Genomic DNA, 21,303 nt, shown 5'->3' with positions numbered 1-21,303 from the left:
AGTGTTAAGCCATTTCTCAGAGTCAGACCTCTGCATGGCATCCATATAGGTGATCGGATCCTCATCGTTCTCATCTAGTTTAGTAGGATCACCATCTCGGATTAAGAAATCATAGTATTTGTCCAGTTGATACGGTACTCTATTGGATCTCCATAAGGACACTTTTATTGTCTTTGGATTTGATTCTACAGTTAAATCCTATTTTGTATGTTTACTTATTGGTGTCGATTTTTCTACCTCACAAACTTCACCTAGTTCGATCTTAGTGGCACCATCTTCTTCTTTAAGGAACTCTAATATGATCGTGATGTTGTCGTGAGGACATCATGATTATCAATCTAATTCTAATTTTAATAATAATTAAAAATATATAAAAAGTAGTGAGTCGGATCGAATCTACGGAGAAGACAGAATTTTGATTTGAAATCTTTGATTTTGCAAAAAAATAAAATTTTGATGAAAGCAATTTAAGTCAAAAAATAAAAATTAAAAGTATGAAAAATAAATCAGGTACTAAGATCTACTATTTAGATCATAGCATCTACTTACAAAAAAAAAAGTATAAAATAAATTGATACTAAGATCTACTAACTAGATCCTAGCATCTAATTGTAAAAAATAAAAGATAAAAATTTAAAGTATAAAAAAATAAATTTTATATTAATTAAAATTAAAATTTAAGCATAAAAAATTTAAAAAAATAATAAAATAAAAATAAAACTATAATAAAAATCTAAAGTTGATCAGTTCAGCTTTGTCAGAAAGATGATTGATGATCTCTTTTTTTTTCTTGTACTCTGTAGAGTGAACCGACTTCTCTTCTTCTTTTCTTGGGTCTCTAAAGCTATCTATTTTTTTTTTATTTTTTTCTAGCTTTTCTACTAATTTTTTCTACTCTCTAGATTTATTTCCAAACCTCCTATTTATAAATAAATTTTTTATCTTTTTTTGGCAGCAAAAGGAATCCTAAAACTCTTAAAAAATATATTATACTCGTATCATTTAATTCTGTCCATCAGATCTTTCTTGGACTGTCCAGATCTAATAAAAAATCATTGTTTAAATCCTTCTTATGGTTGGAGACATTCTTAGCCATTCGATCGCACTCCAGATTCATTTTTGGCCATTGGATCATGCATTTTATCTCCTTAACACAGTTAAAGATGCTGTCAGCCATCGGATCGAGCCTCAGATGGAAACTGGGCCGTCGATCAGTGCCCTGGATTTCCTATTCAAACTCAAGAATGACATCAATTATTAGATCAACCTCCAGATCAATTGCCAGTCGTTGGATCATGCAAAACTTTTCGCCTCACCCGTGAGCCACGCCATGCACCATGAAACTATTCCTGTGGACTGCACCCCTGATTCTGTGGATCGAGCGATCGATCCATCATGCATCGAAGGTAATAAAATTTATTTTTTAAGATATTTTTGCTTGATTTTTGCTCCAATTTTTGCCTAAAAAATTTAGAAAAAAATATGCATGAAATTTTTCAAAAATTTTTATTATTTTGGTGCTTAAATTACTCAATTAAATTAATATCTATTTTTCATAAATATACTCTAATTTTATATTTTTTAAATTATTTATTTTTATAAAAAAAAATTAATTTATTTATAAAATTAAATTTTTTTGAAGATGTTAGCACCATAAATTATCAAAAATATCTAAAGTAAATATAAAAGTATCCACTTATCATACCTTCCAACTTAAACTTTGCTCATCTTCGAGTAAAGAAAGAATTTAGAATCAAGTACCATTTAACTTAAAGTTTTAAATTTCATCAAATAATTTTTAAAAGGGCCACTGATATTTAGTGGAGCATGAGTGAGGTATATCATTAGGGTATTAATACTAATCAATATGGGAGTTAGCTAAAAATACTAAATTTTTTTTAAATTTTTCTAAATTATTTCTACCTTTATCTCCAAATCATTAACCTCCATATGGATAAGTATATTGTTACTTCCATCCTTCATTTATTATAAAAAATAGCTTCATATTGCCCACTTTTTGATGTGAACCATAACACTTACTTAGGCGAAGGGGCCCAGTTACTCGATGGGAGACCAATATTTAGATTTTTTTTTTAACATTATACTGCTACTGAGTGTTTTAACCCCTTAAGCTTTCTATTTGACTCATGTAGTGAGTTTTTAGCCAATGACTCTTAAACCAGATGGCTTTAGAGCACTAAGTATAGAATACCTCTCAGACTTACTTGCTCGAATCAAACAGGCTATGAGTTAAAACTAACTTTACAACAAAGCTTCTTTGTCCTCATATCTTTTGAAGTGAAACTCAATGCTTACTTAGACAAAGAGACCTAGTTACTCAGCATGAAGTACTTGAAAACTCTTTTTTTTTTTTTAATTTATGAAGAAACATATAGTTACCTTACACAAGCCCATAGAAAGTAAACTCTTTTTTGATGTTGGTAGAAAAATTTAGAAATACTTTAAAAAAAACTATTTAAGTTTTAAACATAACTCTTTATTAAGTTTTCTTAATACTTGATCCCTCAATATCTCACAAACTCTCTAGTCTATACATTAATTTTCTTTCAAAAATGCTTGATTTAACTCGATTCTTAAGTGTAATCAGGTGCTTAAATACTAAATACTAATTTACTTGAGGACATAAAAAATTTTAAAAAAAATTTATTCTTCTCCTCAACTTAATCGATATTATCCTCAATGGAGTAGGAAAAATGAAGGGTGCATGCAAAGAAAAAGAAAAAGAAAGATGTCACCTGATCCAGAAGTCTTTTTCAAAATTGGTTCTCCCCCCAACTTAGCCAATATTATCTTCAGATCCTTACAAAAGATATTAGTAAGACTCGATTAATCTAAATAAAATATAAAAAATAAAAATCTAAAGCTAAAATTAAAACTGAATTGCCTCTTAGGAAGCGCTAAGTTTACCGTCTCCAGTCAGACCATGCTGATTCTCTCATCTACCCTGTGTCAAATATTGGATTGATAAATTTTAATAGTTTTGGATTGCCAATCTCAAGAAGATGACCTATAATAAATTTTAATATTTTATTATCAATCTTTAGAAAGTATTTTACATCCTCCTTAATTTTAGAAAGATAATTCACAAACCTATTCACAGACCCTTATTTGTTGAGAATTTCTCCTATTTGTTCTTCTAAAATGCTCATGAATTGAGTTTTTAGGTTAGAAATTAAGTTTGATGCAATGGGTGCTGAAAGGGGATCACTTAATTTTAAACATGCATACTTAGATGTGATCAAAGATGACTTCAGTTCTGGAGGAGGTGATTCTAAAGTGCAAGAACTGGCTTCTAGGGCTGAAGAAAATTAAACTCTTGGTGAATATATTTTGGATAACTCATCCACTCTTTTCTCTTTATCACTTAGATCAGTATCAGTACTGGGCTCAAGTTCTTCTATTGGGTTAGTCTCAGTACTAATCTCTTCTTCTAAATTTTCTTTTTGGCTAGCATCAGACTAGCCTCTTTCACCTAGTCTTGGTATGGGTCCTTAAGAATCCTATCACTTCTAAGCTCAAAGATTACTTTGTTATTTTCAAATTAGGGATTCTTAGGTGGGACATTGGATTGATGACTAGGTCTAGGTGGTTGGTGGGTGGGTTTTTAAAGTTGGTATTGGTTGGCTTGATAGTTGATCTAGTTCTCTCCTCATTGTAGACTCAGCTAATTGATCTATTTGTACTTCTAACGTGATGAAGGATTGCTGTTGGATCATAATCATTTGTTGGAGTTGATTGAATCTATCGTCGGCTAGATTGGTCTACTGAGGAGGTGGGTATGACGGCTGATTGTGATATGGTACTGGGTAGGCTGACTAGGCTGACCTCTATTATAGATATAATTCTGATATTAGGGTCTCTTCTGAAAGTTTTACAATGGAGAAATTTGGGTCTGAGCCTGAGTCTGTTGGGGTCTCTAAGAAAAATTAAGATGGTTCCTCTAGCTTGAATTATATGTATTAGAGAATGGATCATTGACAGGCTTGGAGTAACCTTGGGCAGCTTGAACTTGTTCTTGAATGAAAGGTGAAAGCTGTGCAGTCGTGAGACATTCACTCACATGATGGGCTAGGCTAGCACAGATATAACAAATCTCTTGATAATTGGAAGGTTGTGTGTATTGTGCAGGAGATTATTGATTTAGGTTAGGAACTAATCTATTTTCTGGGCAAGAAGGTCGACTTTATCTAATTTTTGGGCTATTAGGTTCAGTTCGGCCTAGGACTAGAGTCTGTTTGCTTGATCTCAAAAATTCCTATCCGCTTTTGGTGAGGGATTGATCTTTCATAGGAGGATAATGAAGAATTATTGATCGAATTTTCACTCAAAGTTTCAAACAAAGTATAGGCTTCATTCTCACTCTTACTCATGGATACACTCCACAAGATGTATCTACTATCTGTCTGTATTGGTCACCTAAACCCTCATAGAAAGCTGAAATAATTTGCCACTTAGATAGACTATGGTGTGGGCATTTTCTAAGAAGTTCCTTAAGTCTCTCCCATAATTCATGAATTTGTTCCCCTGGAAGCTAAGCAAATCCAGTGATGGCTCACCTCATGGTGTTGGTTCGACCTATGGAATAAAATTTCTTAAAAAACTCATGTTGTATTTCAGCCCATGTTCGGATCGATCTCCCTATTGTGCCAAGCTAGTACTTGACTTTGTCCTTAAGCGAGAAGGAGAATAGGGTCAGTCTAAGTGCATCATCAGTAAAATTTTGAATTTTCACCGTAGAATAGATTTCTAAGAACTCATCTAGATGCTTGTAAGGATCTTCATTGTGTTCCCATAGAAAGATGGGAGCATCTGGATTATGGTCGACTTGATCTCATAATGGCTTGCAGGGATATCAGGTAAGTGGATACAAGTCGATGGGTTATAGGCAGAAGGAATAAAATATTCTTCATCTGCCTAGGTGGTTCTTTAGGGTCTCCAGCCATTTGATTTTTAGGTTTAGCATAAATCAGCCATTCAATTTAGGATTAGATTCAATTAAATCAGGGTAAAGAGATCTCCTACCGTGCATATACCAGTGCAAACCCTAATGTGTGATTGAGTTTTTTTTTTGAACAGAGGGAGAAAGGAAAAGAGAAGAGGAAGAAAGAGAGAGAGATTCTAAAGGTGAGAACCTTAAGAAAGTCCTAAACCTAAAACGAAAAGTGAGAAAAATTAGTTGTGGTTAATTGCAATCAAGTCAGCAAGCAATTAAACCTAGACACCTTTGGGTTTCTTAGACCTAACAGTTGATGTAGAGTGGCTTAGCCTAAATATAAATAGAGTTTGTTCTCACTTCCTTCAATGAGCCAGATAAGAGGTAGGGTAGTGGGGGTCCCCTCATTGCTTGCCTTAGACACCAATTAGATTGGCTAGGTAAGCTAACGGAACCAATTAACTAACCATGAGTCCACTTAGGTTGAGCCTTTGTAACCTCTTGCCTTAGACACCAGTTTTAAGAGTGAGTCCAAACTTACTTTGCACTTGACTTCACCATAATACTCAAACCGAACTCAATTGATTCTAGGGGTCAACATCTACTGAATTTTAATTAGGTTAGAGTTAATGTAGGATGCTGGTTGGTTATTTTTGGGCTAAGAAAGGGTGATGAAATCTCTATCTTATCTTATTTATGGGTGTTGTCCTTAAGTTGATTTGAGATGAATATGCACAACCAATTTCAAACAAGGGGTTCCATGCAACTAAATTAGATGCATGAAATTAATCAAACTTGAAAGCTTACCTTGTCTCCAACAATCATCAAAAATAAGTCTAAGATGATGAATGTTTCTAACAATTAAGTTTCTATTCTTGTAATGCAATTTTTATTAGGTTTATGTGTGTGAATTTTAGGATAATTTGAAAAAAAAAGTAATTAATACAAAAAAATAGTTAGGATTAGGGTTAGGATTGATCTCACCAAGTAAAATTTGAAGCTTTCTATCACTTTTTTGATTTTTTTTTACACAAAGATAAAAAAATAGAAAAGTTAGTAAGCTATTTTTACAAAAAAATTAAAGAAATCAAACATTAAAATTGATGCCTTCTCTGATAATGGTATCAAAAATTGATATGATCGCGATGTTGTCGTTAGGACACTGTGATTATCAATCTAATTATGACTTTAATAAAAATTAAAAATACATAAAAAGTAGTGAGTCAAGTTGAATCCATAGAGAAGATAAAATTTTGATTTGAAATCTTTGATTTTATAAAAAAAATAAAATTTTGATGAAAGTAATTTAAGTCAGAAAATAAAAATTAAAAGTGCAAAAAATAAATCAGGTACTAAGATCTACTATTTAGATTCTAACATCTACTTACAAAAAAATTAAATAATAAAAATTTAAAAAGTATAAAATAAATTGGTACTAAGATCTACTAACTAGATCCTAGCATCTACTTACAAAAAATAAAAGATAGAAATTTAAAGTGCAAGATAATAAATTTTACATTAATTAAAGTTGAAATTCAAGTATAAAAAATTTAAAAAAATAATAAAATAAAATAAAAATAAAATTATAACAAAGATCTGAAGTTGATAAGTTCAGTCTCATCGAAAAGATGGTTAATGATCTCTCCTTTTTCTTCATACTCCGTAGAGTGAACCGACTTTTCTTCTTCTTTTTTTTGGGTTCCTAAAGCTATCTATTTTTTTTTATTTTTTTTAGTTTTTCTACTGATTTTTTTTATTTTCTAGACTTATTCCTAGACCCCTTATTTATAGATAAATTGTTTACCTTTTTTTGGTAGCAAAAGGAGTCCTAAAACCTTTAGAAAATGTATTATACTCGTATCATTTAATTCTGACCATCGGATCTCCCTTGGACCACCCAGATCTGATAAAAACCCTATTTAAATCCTTCTTATGGTCGGAGACATTCTCAACTATCTGATCACACTCCAGATTCATTTTCGATCATTGGATCATGCATTTTATCTCCTTAAAATAATCGAAGATGCTATTAGCCGTCGGATCGAGCATCGAATGGAATCTGGACCATCGACTAGCACCCTAGATTTTCTATTCAAACTTGAGAATGACGTCAACCATTGGATCAACCTCTAGATCAATTGCCAGCCATTGGATTGCACAAAACTTTCTACCTCGCCTGTGAGCCATGCCGTGCGTCGCAAAACTATTCTTATGGACCGCACCCCTAATTCTGTGGACTGAGTGGTCAGTCCACCATGCATCGAAGGTAATAAAATTTATTTTTTAAGATATTTTTACTTGATTTTAACTCCAATTTTTGCCTAAAAAATTAAAAAAAATATACATTAAATTTTTCAAAATTTTTTTATTATGTTGGTGCTTAAATTGCTCAATTAAATCAATATCTATTTTTTAAAAAATATTTATTTTTATAAACAAATTTAATTTATTTATAAAATTAGATTTTTTAGAAGATGTTAGTATCATAAATTATCAAAAATATCTAAAATAAATATAAAAATATCCACTTATCAATTTTTTTTTTCAAAAAGGCCCCATTGTTGATGAACATCTTTTGTTCTTCAGTGAAATGGAAATAGTACCTTTTTATTTTCTTTGAGTATCCAACAAATAAGCACTTATTGGACTAGGTCTAAGCTTATCTATCTTTAAATATTTGACATAAGCCAAACATTCCCAAACCCTAAGGTGTGAAAATACTGGCTTGAAAGAATAGTGTCTTACAAGCCAATCGTATGGGGATGCAATGGGACTTTATTATCTTCCTGCTCATTTGCATGATATTAGTTATTTTATTTATATAAGATATTATATTTTATCATTTGCTGCATCATATTTTTATGATTATGATAAATCCCATAGATTAGGGTAATGATTTTAGGACCATGATGAGATCATACCAGTGAGACCTAAAATTTTGATAGCCCTAATCTAAATATTTTCAGTCATTTGATCATCGAGTCGGGGATTGATGACTCTGGTAAAACTGGTACATCCTATGTATGCTCAATGGAGAAGGTGGTTGATCTCATAACCACTTATGTGGTGACACTAATACAAGGATATAGGTGCTCATTAGAGAATGAGTTCACTGAACTGACCTGCAAAAGAATATCTAATGGAGCCTTACAGCATGTCAACAGATGGTTCTTCAATGAGAGTAGTGCATGTGATCTTTTGACCTTAGATCATCATGGTACCTTATGTGCATAGATCTTTACTTTGGTTTATTTTCTAACACACCACTTTGAGATGTATGTGAGATATTCTGGGTATGACGAAGTATGCATAGAGGTTGTGAGTGGTCAACATGGAATCAATCACTCCTTGTAGGAGGAGAGAACATTCTATGTGATCTTATAGGATGATGACTTTAAGAGTCTCTGACCAGAGCAGGGATGAACAGTAAAAATAGTTTCTATTAGTTCATCAATCGAGTCATCATCATTGGATCGAGATACATATGGTTAGATATTTGAATTTGATATATTTTCATACCCATGGCTTTTTCGGGATGTTATATGATCGAAAGATTGAATTGCACAGTAACTCACCACGAAAGGATAATTTTGATATTTTTATCAAATTTTAAATCTTTTGAGTAGTCATGACATATTGCTAGATATCAATCTTACTTGTAGACTCTTCAAAATTAAAAGAGTTTAATTCGAGAATTAATTAGGAAGAGTCCTAGTTGATTGAAACTCTCGAGCTGACCTAATCTAATCGGATTAGGGTTACATCGAGAGTCTAGATCCACTGCTGGCTAGATTTGAAACCCAATGGATCACACATAATTGAGATTTGATCTTGATCCAATCAATTTGAATTTATTATAAATTTAATGGGTTAATTAAATTATGAACACATGAATTAATCCAAATTTCCAAATGGGTTAGTGCACATGTGTTTGTGCCAATCTTTTGCTTGTTGCCTTGACCTAATATGATTGGGTTTGAATCTATATTTAAATAGGTTACTGATTTAGATTTTATGAAAGTATTCCATATGGTTTAAATCATCTCCATGCCAACTCCACATGCCAAATTGTTTGGCATGCCTAAAATAAATTATGATGAGAAGAAAGAGTCCTCATCTACTCCTCTTAATTTTATTATCAAATTCCACATGTTTCAATTTTTTTTGCGCCATCTGATGGAGGTTCGAGATGTGTGGGCATTGAAGAGGAGGAGTCCTTCTCTTGGAAGGAACTCCATGCCATAATTCATTTGGATGCCACCTTTATTTTGGGTGATGAAGTGGAAGAGTCCATTTCTCATGGGACTCTTAATTCCACTCTTATTCCATGTATTTTTTCTCTCCACGCACCATATGATGGCTCCTGGGATTTTGTTGGTGCAAAAGTGGAGGAGTCCTTCTACTTGAAGGCTCTTCCATACCTAGAAATTCTATATAAAGAATTTATTCCTTGTAGAAATTTTGGGACGACACATGAGATGTGTTTGCACCAATTAATTTCTCCCTTAATTCCATGTGCCATATTTTGGCATTCTGATTTTTTCTTATAGAAGAAGAGTCTTTTTGCAGATGAAACACCTCTTATTCCATGCCTAACACTTGGGTTTCTAATAGGGTCAAGATGCTGTCATTAGGATACTATGATTATCAATCAAATTTTGATTTCAATAAAAATTAAAATACATAGAAAGTAGTGAGTCGGATCGAATCTATAAAGAAGTAGGATTTTGATTTGAAATCTTTGATTTTATAAAAAAATAAAATTTTAGAGAAAGTAATTTAAGTTAAAAAATAAAAATTAAAAGTATAAAAAATAAATCAGATACTAAGATCTACTAACTAGATCCTAGTATCTACTTGCAATAAAAATAAATAATAAAAATTTAAAGAGCATAAAAATAAATTGGTACTAAGATCTACTAATTAGATCCTAGCATCTACGTGCAAAAAATAAAAGATAAGAATTTAAAATATAAAAAAATAAATTTTTCATTAACTAAAATTAAAATTCAAGTATAGAGAATTTAAAAATAATAATAAAATAAAATAAAAATAAACTATAATAAAGATCTGAAGTTAATCAGTCCAGTCTCATCGGAAAGATGGTTGATGACCTCTCTATCTTCCATCGTACTCCATAGAGTGAACTGGCTTCTCTCCTTCTTTTTCTTGGGTCTCTAAAACTATTTTATTTTTTTGATTTTTTTCTCACTTTCTACTGAATTTTTCTACTCTCAAAGCTTATTCTCGGGCCTCCTATTTATAGATAAATTTTTCATAATTTTTTGGTAGGAAAAGGAGTCCTAAAATCCTTCTTAGAAATTATTTTAATCTCCTAGGAATATTTTTGACCGTCGGATCAACTTCAGATCATCCAGATCTACCCAAAAAATCTTCATTTTAATCGAAATCAAAGTCGGATCAAACCACAGCCATCCAATCATACCTGTGATTGGTTCTAGGCCATCAGATCATGCAGAAGGTCTCTTATTCAAAGTCGGGAACGTCCTCAGCCATCTGATCACTTGATGGATTGCTTCTAGGCCGTCGGATTACATAGAAGAGTCCTCTTATAAACCGACAATGGATGCTGATCGTCGGATCTGGGTCAGGATGAATTTCAACCATTGGATCGCATCCAAAATCTTTCCCTCGCTGTGAGCCGTGCCTGTGGACCGCAAAACTATTCCCATGGACCATACCCTGGCTCTGTGGACCAGGCGATCGGTCCACCGTGCATTGAAGGTAATATTTTTTATTTTTTAAGGTATTTGGCTCGATTTTTGCTCTGATTTTTATCTAAAAAAAAATATGCATTAAATTTTTCAAAAATTTTCATCATTTTGGTGCTTAAATTGCTCAATTAAATTAATATCTATTTTTCATAAATATTCTCTAATTTCATATTTTTCTAAAATTATTTAGTTTTGCAAGAAAATTCAATAAATTCATGAAATTAGGTTTTTAAGAAGATGTTAGCACCATAAATTATCAAAATACCTTCAATAAATATAAAATATACCACTTATCAATTTTCATGCTGAAAAAATTAATTTCACCATGTTAGGGAGTTGGGATGCCAAGAGTTGGCACCCCTTGATGTCTTGTGTGGTGCCCCTTCATCTCTTATTTAACGGGCACCTCATATAGCATAAAAATTATCCAAAAATGGTTTTAGATGTGGAGGAAGAGGTGAAAAAAATCTGAAGTAAAAATGAAAAGGGAAAGGGAGAGAAAAATAATAAGGAAGAGAGAAAGGAAAATGAAAAGTATGAGATACTTGTCTAGTAATCAGATTGTTCATGTGTTGACGTAAAATCTGATTTGAGTGTGGTGAGATCTTTTGGGAAAGATTTTTAAAGAGGTCCTAGTGGAGGTCATGAAGGCATACAAGTATTGGTGCAACCCATTCTTGTGAAGGATAATCGACAGTACACTTGTGAAGAAGGCTGCAGCACCATGACAAGTTGGGAAGGGCCCTGATCAATCCTACGTGGATCATCGTTGGAGGGCTTTTGCTTTGGAGTCTCATGGAGTCTCAAAGTTATTAGATCATGGTATTCTCATTAGTATATAACTTCTGGTTTCTTCCTCACATGTATGTTTTTGATCGTTTGATTGTAATCATCAAGGGGTTCCTAGAGTTTTGTGTTTCGGTGTTTTAGTTTAATTGTTAAACTTATTTTTCAAATATTGAATGCATGTCAAAAATTTTAAAATTCATATTTCATTGCATCATCAAAATCCAATAGTGGTATTAGAGCCACCCTTGATTGATTCAGTCAGATTTCATATTATTTTTATGATATGGATTAGTTCCAGTTCGAGCTATGTCAAAATCATTTTTTTTGATTGATGATTTATTGATGTTTATGATGTATTTTTATAAATGATATATGTTATCGATCTATGATCGAACCTTGGATATGAAATTTCATGGTCTATAGACCTTTGTGATAAGTTTAGTTTAGATCCTATGATCTATTTTCAATGAAATTGAAATCCAGTGCATATGATGTGCGGGGGTCTTGGAATGCTACATATGGATGTACATTGCCCAAACTTAAGAGTTTTTACATTTGATATATTTACTTAAGATCCAAGTGCGGACTACCATGTTATCGGACGCTCACCATTGTGGGTTGACCATTTTGGTTGTTTCCTGAGGTGTGTGTAGGGTTGGAAAACTTTTTGGTCATGGATAGGATGCATCAGACAATAAATTAGGGTTTTTATACTAACAGATTGATTTAACTATAATTCATTGTTCTAATGTATTTTGAATTAATGTTTATAGATTAAACCAAAATCATGGTTCTAATTTGATTAGAAGCCATGTTTAATTTTGGTTTATCAAATTTATCATTTACCTAATTTGATTAGTATTTGAGTTTTCGATGATCGAATTTGTGTTAACCTAATTGAATTAGGTTTGACTTAAGAATTGATCAACTCAACTTAAATGAATAACAAATGATTAACTTAAAGTTAATTTTGGATCAAGGGTTGAACCCGAATCAAAAACCCTTGATGGGTCTAATACCTATATTTTTTTTGAACATCTTTATTGACATGTGTTTGAATGATATTGCAATTAAAATAACATAAGCTGTTTGTTATAATATTTTATAATTGTTATAAAATATTATGTTGATTTGTTATGGACTATGGAATATCCATGTGATGGATGTATATATGAATGCTTCTTTATCGGTTGATTTTATAAATGTATCTACAAAAGTTGTAATAAGGGTTGGATGCCCCTGATATATTGTATTATCAGTTGTACTGTTCTTTTCTATATTCTAAATTGGTGATTGAGATTTTTTACATATTGATGTAAAATAATAGAAAAGAAATTATTTGAGAATAGATAGAAATTATTTCTTTCAATTTTCAAATAAAGATCAAGCATTCATGATAGACTTTATGGTGGTGAAGACTTAACTACCTAGCATTTAAGAGCTGAGGCATATTAAGATTGACCATGAGATAGTTCAATCTATAATGCACCTAGGGTTAGACCCTTAGATCATCCTGTGGCTCGGATGATTTTTTAAAGTCCATAACTATTTGTTTTCTTTGATTTGCTTATATATGCTAGTAGTTAAAAAATTAAAATTTAAATTACATATGATGCATGATTAAATATTTAGGATGTACTTGAGATCTAAGTCCCTCGATTAAATTAAATTAAGTCTTAATGATGAAGTGTTAAGAATACTATCCATGCTTTCCTTCATGCTAAGTCACTATTATGTCAAGAACCATAGTAGGCTTGTTGTACTATCCACAAGATTTGCTGTGGAGACTGACTTAATATTGTCTTAGTGTATAATGAAGCTAATGATATTTAGCTATACTAAGTCAATAGAATATATCAAAAATTATAGTGAGTTTATTATGCTATCCATAAGGCTTGCTATAGTGATTGATATGATGTTGACTTAGTGATGCTTATGGCATGTTCTGGTAGTGTTGTCTTGTTGTGCTATCCACAAGGATAGTATTATCTAGGTATGATCATATAGGATTGAAGGATACGACTTAACTAAAATATTATAGTTTATTGTGCTATCCACAAGGCTATAAGTATTTTAGAGGCAAAAGTTATATTGAGAGTTGCATGAGATGCAATTAGTAAAGAGTTACTTATCTTTGAACTCATAAAAATTTGTTGTGCTATCCACAAGACTTTTTATGAGAAATTGAGATCTCAATCCTACTAAAGAACTTCATGATAACGTTCTCGATTTTATACTCGAGGGCTATAAAATTTGTTAAAATAGTAGAAGATACAATTAGATAAAAATCCTCGTCTAACTTGTGTATGTCATCATGAGTTGTCCTATTATGTTCTAATATATAAATTTGTATCTTTACTATCACTGCTTAGAATATTATTTAAAATTGATCGAACTTAAAGGAATGATTGAGGAAAAGAAGACGAAGAAAGTCTTCACTATTGGTATCTAATATCATTACAGCATTGATGAGCAATAAAAATGTAAGAATTATCTTGCAAGCATGAAGCAATAGCAAGATATAATAGTTGCATCTATTAATAGTTTGTATGTGATACAAATTAATAATTTATTGAGTGTTTTAGCTTTAAAATTTTAGGTATGTGATACTTTATATAGGTTTCATTTTTGTAAAGTATTTGCTAGACCTATAAAGCTGAAGTGAGGTGGCTACTTGCCCTTTTGGCACTGATGGATAGTCCATTCATGCTAAGATTGTAGGAATCTGTTTATTTAGAAACTAATAGATCATTGTTTATCAAAAATATTATTTCAATCTCTATGTTATTATAACATAGATTTGAAATTAATATTAAGGATAAAAGTTACTCTCTTTCTGATAAATTTTATGGCTATGGTCTTATATTTCTATCACTCAATGATGTTGTTCTTCATATTGAAGAGAATAAAAAAATAAATATGTGATGGTCACATATCTCAGGATAATAGGGTATCAAGTCTTGAACATATGGATGTTCGAAGACTAATAATATCTCGACCCAAAGATAGGCACTTAATATGTGATATGATGTATTCTCTAAAATGCTTCACCAATATTATTATCTCATTCTAGGGATATGTCCTAAAAATTACTGTATGAATTAGATACTATAAAAATCTATTACGAGCACTCCATATGAGATATAAAAAAGGAAGAGGCAGATTGTCCGCTTATGTGAAAAGTGTTGATGTACATAAGTTTGTGCTAGAATAAGTATTTATAAGTATATAGGTTATCCTAAAAGAATAGTATATGATACTATTTCTACTACCTTACTTGATAAAAAGGTGTTTTGTCAGTAGGTAGGCCACCTTTTAGGAAAAATTTTTTTTCTAAAAGGACAGTGGGAGGATAATTGAACTTGAAAAGTTCAAGACCTGTAAACTATCTTATCTTAACCTGTGGAGTGTCCATAAGTTAATCCTCAACTTGATGTGCCCAGTAATAAGGCACAACCATGATACACACCTCCTCACCGAAAGGTCAATTCGAGTGTATAATGTACCACTCAAATATGGGTTTATCATTGTGAATGGCAGTATACCATACATCATTATGAATGATGTTTATCTTGACCTATTTGGAGTTAGTCATGAGTAGTGACTCTGACAATTGGCCTGAAACTATGTCATCCAAAATTAACTCCTTGAACATCAACCAAGTCTGGACTATGGTTGAAGCACCTATGGGTATGACCCAATAGGTTGTTGTCAGGAATGTCCATTCAGATTTTTGCTATTGCCACATTTTATCTAGAGAAGTTATCTCTAGTGGGAGGGTAAATGTATTTATGGATTCAAGCAGGAATTGAGGAGATGGTACTTCTATTTTTGATGGAATAGTCAAAATGTTTGACTTCATCAAATATAGATGAACCATATGTATGTGCAAGAAGATAGGTGGGAGTCCCACTAACTTCTTAGTTATGTATGTGTATGACATATAGTATATTGAGATGATGAGCCCGATATTGCACTCAGTCAATGGCTTGTTTATCACAGAAGTTTTCATGAAAAGACTTGAGTTAAGCATTCAATATACTTGGCATCTATAGGGATAGATGTCAGTGGATGCAGGGCTTGTCCCAGTCTAGGTATATGAAATTTATGTTGAAAGGGTTCCACATGAATGGGTGTAAAGAAGTTTACTTACCCATATATTTAATGTATCAAGCCTGATGTAATTTATGCCTGTGCATAATCATCGATTTCAGGCAGATCCATGATAGGATCTTTTGAAAATTATAAAATATATTCTCATAGTACTTGAGAAGTATTAGAGGAATAGTGAATTGAAAGAGTTTTAAATAGCAAACTGTATTTGACTTAGTTGATTGCTGTTAGTAAAGATTGCTAAGAAAAGTTGCATGATGAAGGATTCATCATTAAGTTGAATGTCGTCTCACCGAGTACCCACGCACATCCTAGGCACTTTCACCTCATTCATGATATGATCATAAAATGAGTTCATATTAAAGAATAGTATAATAGGATCAGTTCACTAAGCCTTACACTGCAGCAGTGTAATCACCATCCTGATTGCATGGGCATCAGGTACAGGGATGATTGGGTTTAGTGTAAGTGGGAGATTGAAAGAATAGTACCCTATAAGCCAATCGCATAGGGATGCAATGAGACTTTTCTTTATTATCTTCTTACTTATTTGTATGATATTAGTTATTTTATTTATATGAGATATTATGTTTTATCATTTACTGCATCATATTTTTATGATTATGATAAATTCCATAGATTAGGATAATAATTTTAGAGCCATGATGAGATCATACCAGTGAGACTTAAAATCCTAATAGCCCCAATTTAGAATATTTTCAGTCATTGGATCATCGAGTCAGGGATCGATGACTCTGATAAGATTAGTACATCCTATGTATGCTCACAACTACTGTGTGGTTAATCTCACAACTACTTGTGTGGTGATACTAATACAAAGATGTAGGTGCTCATTAGAGAATGAGTTCACTGAACTAACCCACAAAAGAATATCTGATGGAGCCTTACAGCATGTCAACAGATGGTTCTTCAGTGGGAGTGGTGCATGTGATCCTTTGACCTGAGATCACTATGGTATTTTGTGTGCATAGACCCTTACTTTAGTTTATTCTCTAACATACCACTTTGAGATATGTGTGGCATATTCTGTGTATGGTGAAGTGTGCATGAAGGTTGTGAGTGATTAACATGGAATTGGTCACTCCTTGTAAGAGGAGAGAACATCCTATATGATCTCATAGGATGATGACTCTGAGAGTCTCTAGCTAGAGCAGGGATGAACAGTAAAAATAATTTCTACTGGTTCATCTATCAAGTCATCATTATTGGATTGAGATACATATAGTTAGGTATTTGGGTTTGATATATTTTTATACCCATGGCTTTTCTGGGATGTTGTGTGATCGAAGGATTGAATTACATGGTAACTCACCATAGAAGGATAATTTTAATATTTCCATCAAATTTCAAATCTTTTGAATAGTTATGATATGTTGCTAGATGTTAATCTTGACTTGTTGACTCTTCAGAATTAAAAGAGTTTAATTCAAGGATCAATTAGAAAGAGTCATAGTTGATTGTGACTCTCGAGCTAACCTAATCCAATTGGATTAGGATTACGTCGAGAGTTTGGGTCCACTATTGGTTAGATTTGGAATCCAATAGATCACACATAATAAAAATTTGATCTTGATCCAATCAATTTGGATTTATTATAAATTCAATGGGTTAATTGAATTACTAGCACATGAATTAACCCAAGTTCCCAATTGGGTTCAGTGCAAATGTATTTGTGCTACCTTTTTGCTTGTTGCCTTGACCTAATGTGATTGGGTTTGAACCTATATTTAAATAGGTTGCTAATTTGGATTTTATGGAAGTGTTCCATATGGTTTAAATCATCTCCATGCCAACTCCACACACCAAATTGTTTGGCATGCCTAAAATAAATTATGATGAGAAGGAAGAGTCCTTCTCATCTACTTTTCTTAATTTTATTACCGAATTCCACACGTTCCAATTTTTTGTGTGCCATCTGATGGAGCTTCAGGATGTGTGGGTGTTGAAGAGGAGAAGGAGTCCTTCTCTTGGAAGGAACTCCATGCCATAATTCATTTGGATGCCACCTTTATTTTGGGCAATGAAGTGCAAGAGTCCATTTCTCATGGGACTCATAATTCCTCTCTTATTCCATGTGTTTTTTCTCTCCACGTGCCATATGATGGCTCTTGGGACTTTGTTATCATAGAAGTAGAGGAGTCCTTCTGCTTGAAGGCTCTTCCATACCTAAAAATTCTATATAAGGAATTTATTCCTTGTAGAAATTTTGGGATGACACATGGGATGTGTTTGCACCAATTAATTTCTCCCTTAATTCCACGCACCATTTTTTGGCATTTTGATTTTTTATTGTAGAGGAAGAGTCCTTCTATAGATGAAACACCTCTTATTCCATACCTAACACTTGAGTTTCCATGCTAAAAAAATTAATTTCACCATGTTAGAGAGTTGGGACGCCAAGAGTTGGCGCCCCTTGATGTCTTGTGTGGCACCCCTTGATGTCTTGTGTGGCACCCCTTCATCCCTTATTTAAGGGGCACCCCATATGGCACAAAAATTATCCAAAAATGGTTTTGGATGTGAGATTAGATGAGGAAGAGGTGAAAAAAATCTGAAGTGAAAATAGAAAGGGAAAGAGAGAGGAAAATAATAAGGAAGAGAGGAAGGAAAATGGAAAGTATGAGATACTTGTCCAGTAATCAGATTGTTCATGTGTTGAACATAAAATTTGATTTGATTGTAGTGAGATCTTTTGAGAAAGATTCCTAAAGAGGTCCTAGTAGAGATCATGAAGGCATTCAAGCATTGGTGCAATCCATTCTTACGAAGGATAATCGGTAGTGCACTTGCGAAGAAAGCTGCAGCACCATGACAAGTTGTGAAGGGCCCTGATCAATCATGCATGGATCACCATTGGAGGGCTTCTACTTTGGAGTCTCGTGGAGATCTCAAAGTTACCAGATCATGGTCTTCTCATTTGTATATGACTTTTGGTTTCTTCCTCACATGTATGTTTTTGATCGTTTGATTGTAATCATCAAGGGGTTCCTAGGGTTTTATGTTCTGGTGGTTTAGTTTAATTGTTAAACTTGTTTTTCAAATGTTGAATGCATGTCAAAAATTTTAAAATTCATATTTCACTGCTTCACCAAAATTCAACATGACTTACGCCCTGTCCATATCTTATATGATATTTTATTGACAGATTTGCTCGAAACTTTGTTGAGTAGATAACAAGCAATGCCAAGTGCATATCTCCAAAAAGAGATTGGCAGATTAGCAAAATCTATCATAGATCGAACTATATCTAATAGTATTTGATTCTTCCTTTCTAACATCCTATTGTGTTGTGGTGTCCTTGGAGGAGTCCATTAAGAGATAATCTCATTCTCTTCTAAATATGTCAGAAAATCACTGATGAGGTATTCTCCTCCTCGATCTGATCGAAGAGTTTAATATTCTTTTTAGTTTATTTTTTTACTTCACTATGAAATCATTTGAATATTTTAAATAATTCAGACTTATGTTTCTAAGATAGATGTACCCATATCTAGATAAATCATTAGTAAAAGTAATGAAGTAATTATATCCACCTCTGGCACTTGTGTTCATGGGTCCACATACATCGCTATTGTTAGAAAATAGACTGATTTACATGCATAGATCGATACGGTTACGCTAACCAGAGCGAAAGTAGATTTTAAAAATTTTAATCTGATCTAAGCATGCTGATTCTAAATCATAATCAAGTTTAGAATCATCTAACATGCATAACTAAATTTATGAACATAGATCTGAAATTAGAAACAGCAAGAAGAAGGTATACCTGATCACTTTTTACTCCTTCATCGGGTAGAATTCTATGGATGTCGGGGTTGCTGTCATAGCCACGCAAGTGCTCGACCTCTGCTGGTATCTATATAGAGATATCTTAATCAGGACTTCAAAACCACTAGGGTGCTAGGCCCTTGCAGGCTTCGTTCTTCGGCTTGGATCAGGGCCGTTTACTTAAATCTACTTGATACAGTCCTATATAGGATCTTGGGGATTGATCCTAACCACCAACAAAAATCAAAAAATCTATTCTTGATTTCTTTCTCTCTCACTAAGGCCTCTCTTTAGATCTCTATCTAGAGAAGTGGAGCATGGAAGATGGAATAGAGAAGAGGTGGTTGGTGTGGAAGAAGAAGGGGACAAGATGGTTAGCATACAAAACATTAGGAATTAATTCCTCACATTAAAATATCCCTTCTTATAGTTTTTTGTCACACAAAAAGCCTTCTTTCCCATGCCAAAACCTACTAGAAATTAGTTTAAATTAGTTAGGCTTTATTTCTTATCCAAATAAGAGTCTAACTTATCAAGAAAGTACATAACAAACTCTCTACACCTCTTCACATGTGCATGGAGAAAAGCAACAAATATAATACTGCTTCATCCTTTTTTTTGGTTGGTCAAGTGGAGAGAAGCCCAGAAAACCTAAGCTCTAAGGGTTAGGTTCAATCTGGTTCAAATTGGATCCCAATTAAGTTCAAATTAAGTTTGAATCAAATCAAATTCGAAAGACTACCAAATCTGATCTAATCAGGATTGAAATCCAAATCTGATTTAGATAAGTGAACCCAACTAGTATTAAATTAAATAAAATCTAATTAAATTAAATATAATTTAAATTAATTAAAACTTGATCCATGATTGAATCAGCCCTAATTAAATCACAACATTTGCAATTAAGTCCCTATACTAACAATTAGTAGTTACTGATTCTGTAATACTTATAAATTAGCAGTTTTCAAATTCAAACCATTAATCAAATTGATAATTTAAATTTATAATTAGATCAAACTTTTTTTGTGTATGATCCCTCAGGTTCTATTATGTTTGATAGTGAGATATACCATGATCTCCATCACAGTATCATCGAAACTTCCTTTGCGGGACCAGAACAATTCTAGCTCAACCCAATAAGGATCGTTAATTTGAAAATAATCTTAGTGAGTTTTCACAATCCACCAGTGAAGCTTAACAGTATATAGTGAAAATTCAGTAAAATAAAAAAATATGAACCTCTAGGTACAGTTACTGTGTGATTCAGTCTCCTTATCATGAGTTCCGACTTGATGGAGATCATGGAGAACTCATCAAATTCCATTGTCAATCATATGTCAGATTATCTCAACTCGAGTTCACTTATAAATTTCATAATTTTTTTTTTCAGTATTCACACTTGCTTCGATCAAAGACTTTCTGAACTCAATCTTGCTAATCGTATAGGACTTCTTCTTTTCTATCAAGATCGATAGATTCCATCTAGGTGCATCCTACTATAATAGCAAATCTGAACCTACTATAGCCAACATACATAGCGAGGATCTGAACGGCTAGAAATCAAAAAAATATATGGTCAAACTTAGTAGCCTCACTACGAATAGCCAATGACACCATATGTTAAAGGACCACTCACACCACTATAGTATCGAGAAGACCACTGACGAGTGAGTAGATATCTAAGTGATTTCTCATGTTGGTCACGCTTAGTGTAAGTTGTTCTCTAACAACCACCTACACTCTCACTCCAGTGTCACCACACCGTAGACTCAAGACTCGTCTGTCCATAAGGGAGGTGATCTATGCATTGATTTAAATAGATTGGTCACTATCTTTTGTGACGATCCTATGATCAAAAGTATTTAAAAACTAACCGCTAATAATATATTTCTCAAATTCTTAACACCTTGAGAATATACAATA

The sequence above is a fragment of the Elaeis guineensis genome, chromosome 9 (assembly GCF_000442705.2).
Source record: "Elaeis guineensis isolate ETL-2024a chromosome 9, EG11, whole genome shotgun sequence".
NCBI lineage: Eukaryota > Viridiplantae > Streptophyta > Magnoliopsida > Arecales > Arecaceae > Elaeis > Elaeis guineensis.
Note: the sequence above shows the minus strand (reverse complement) of the source record.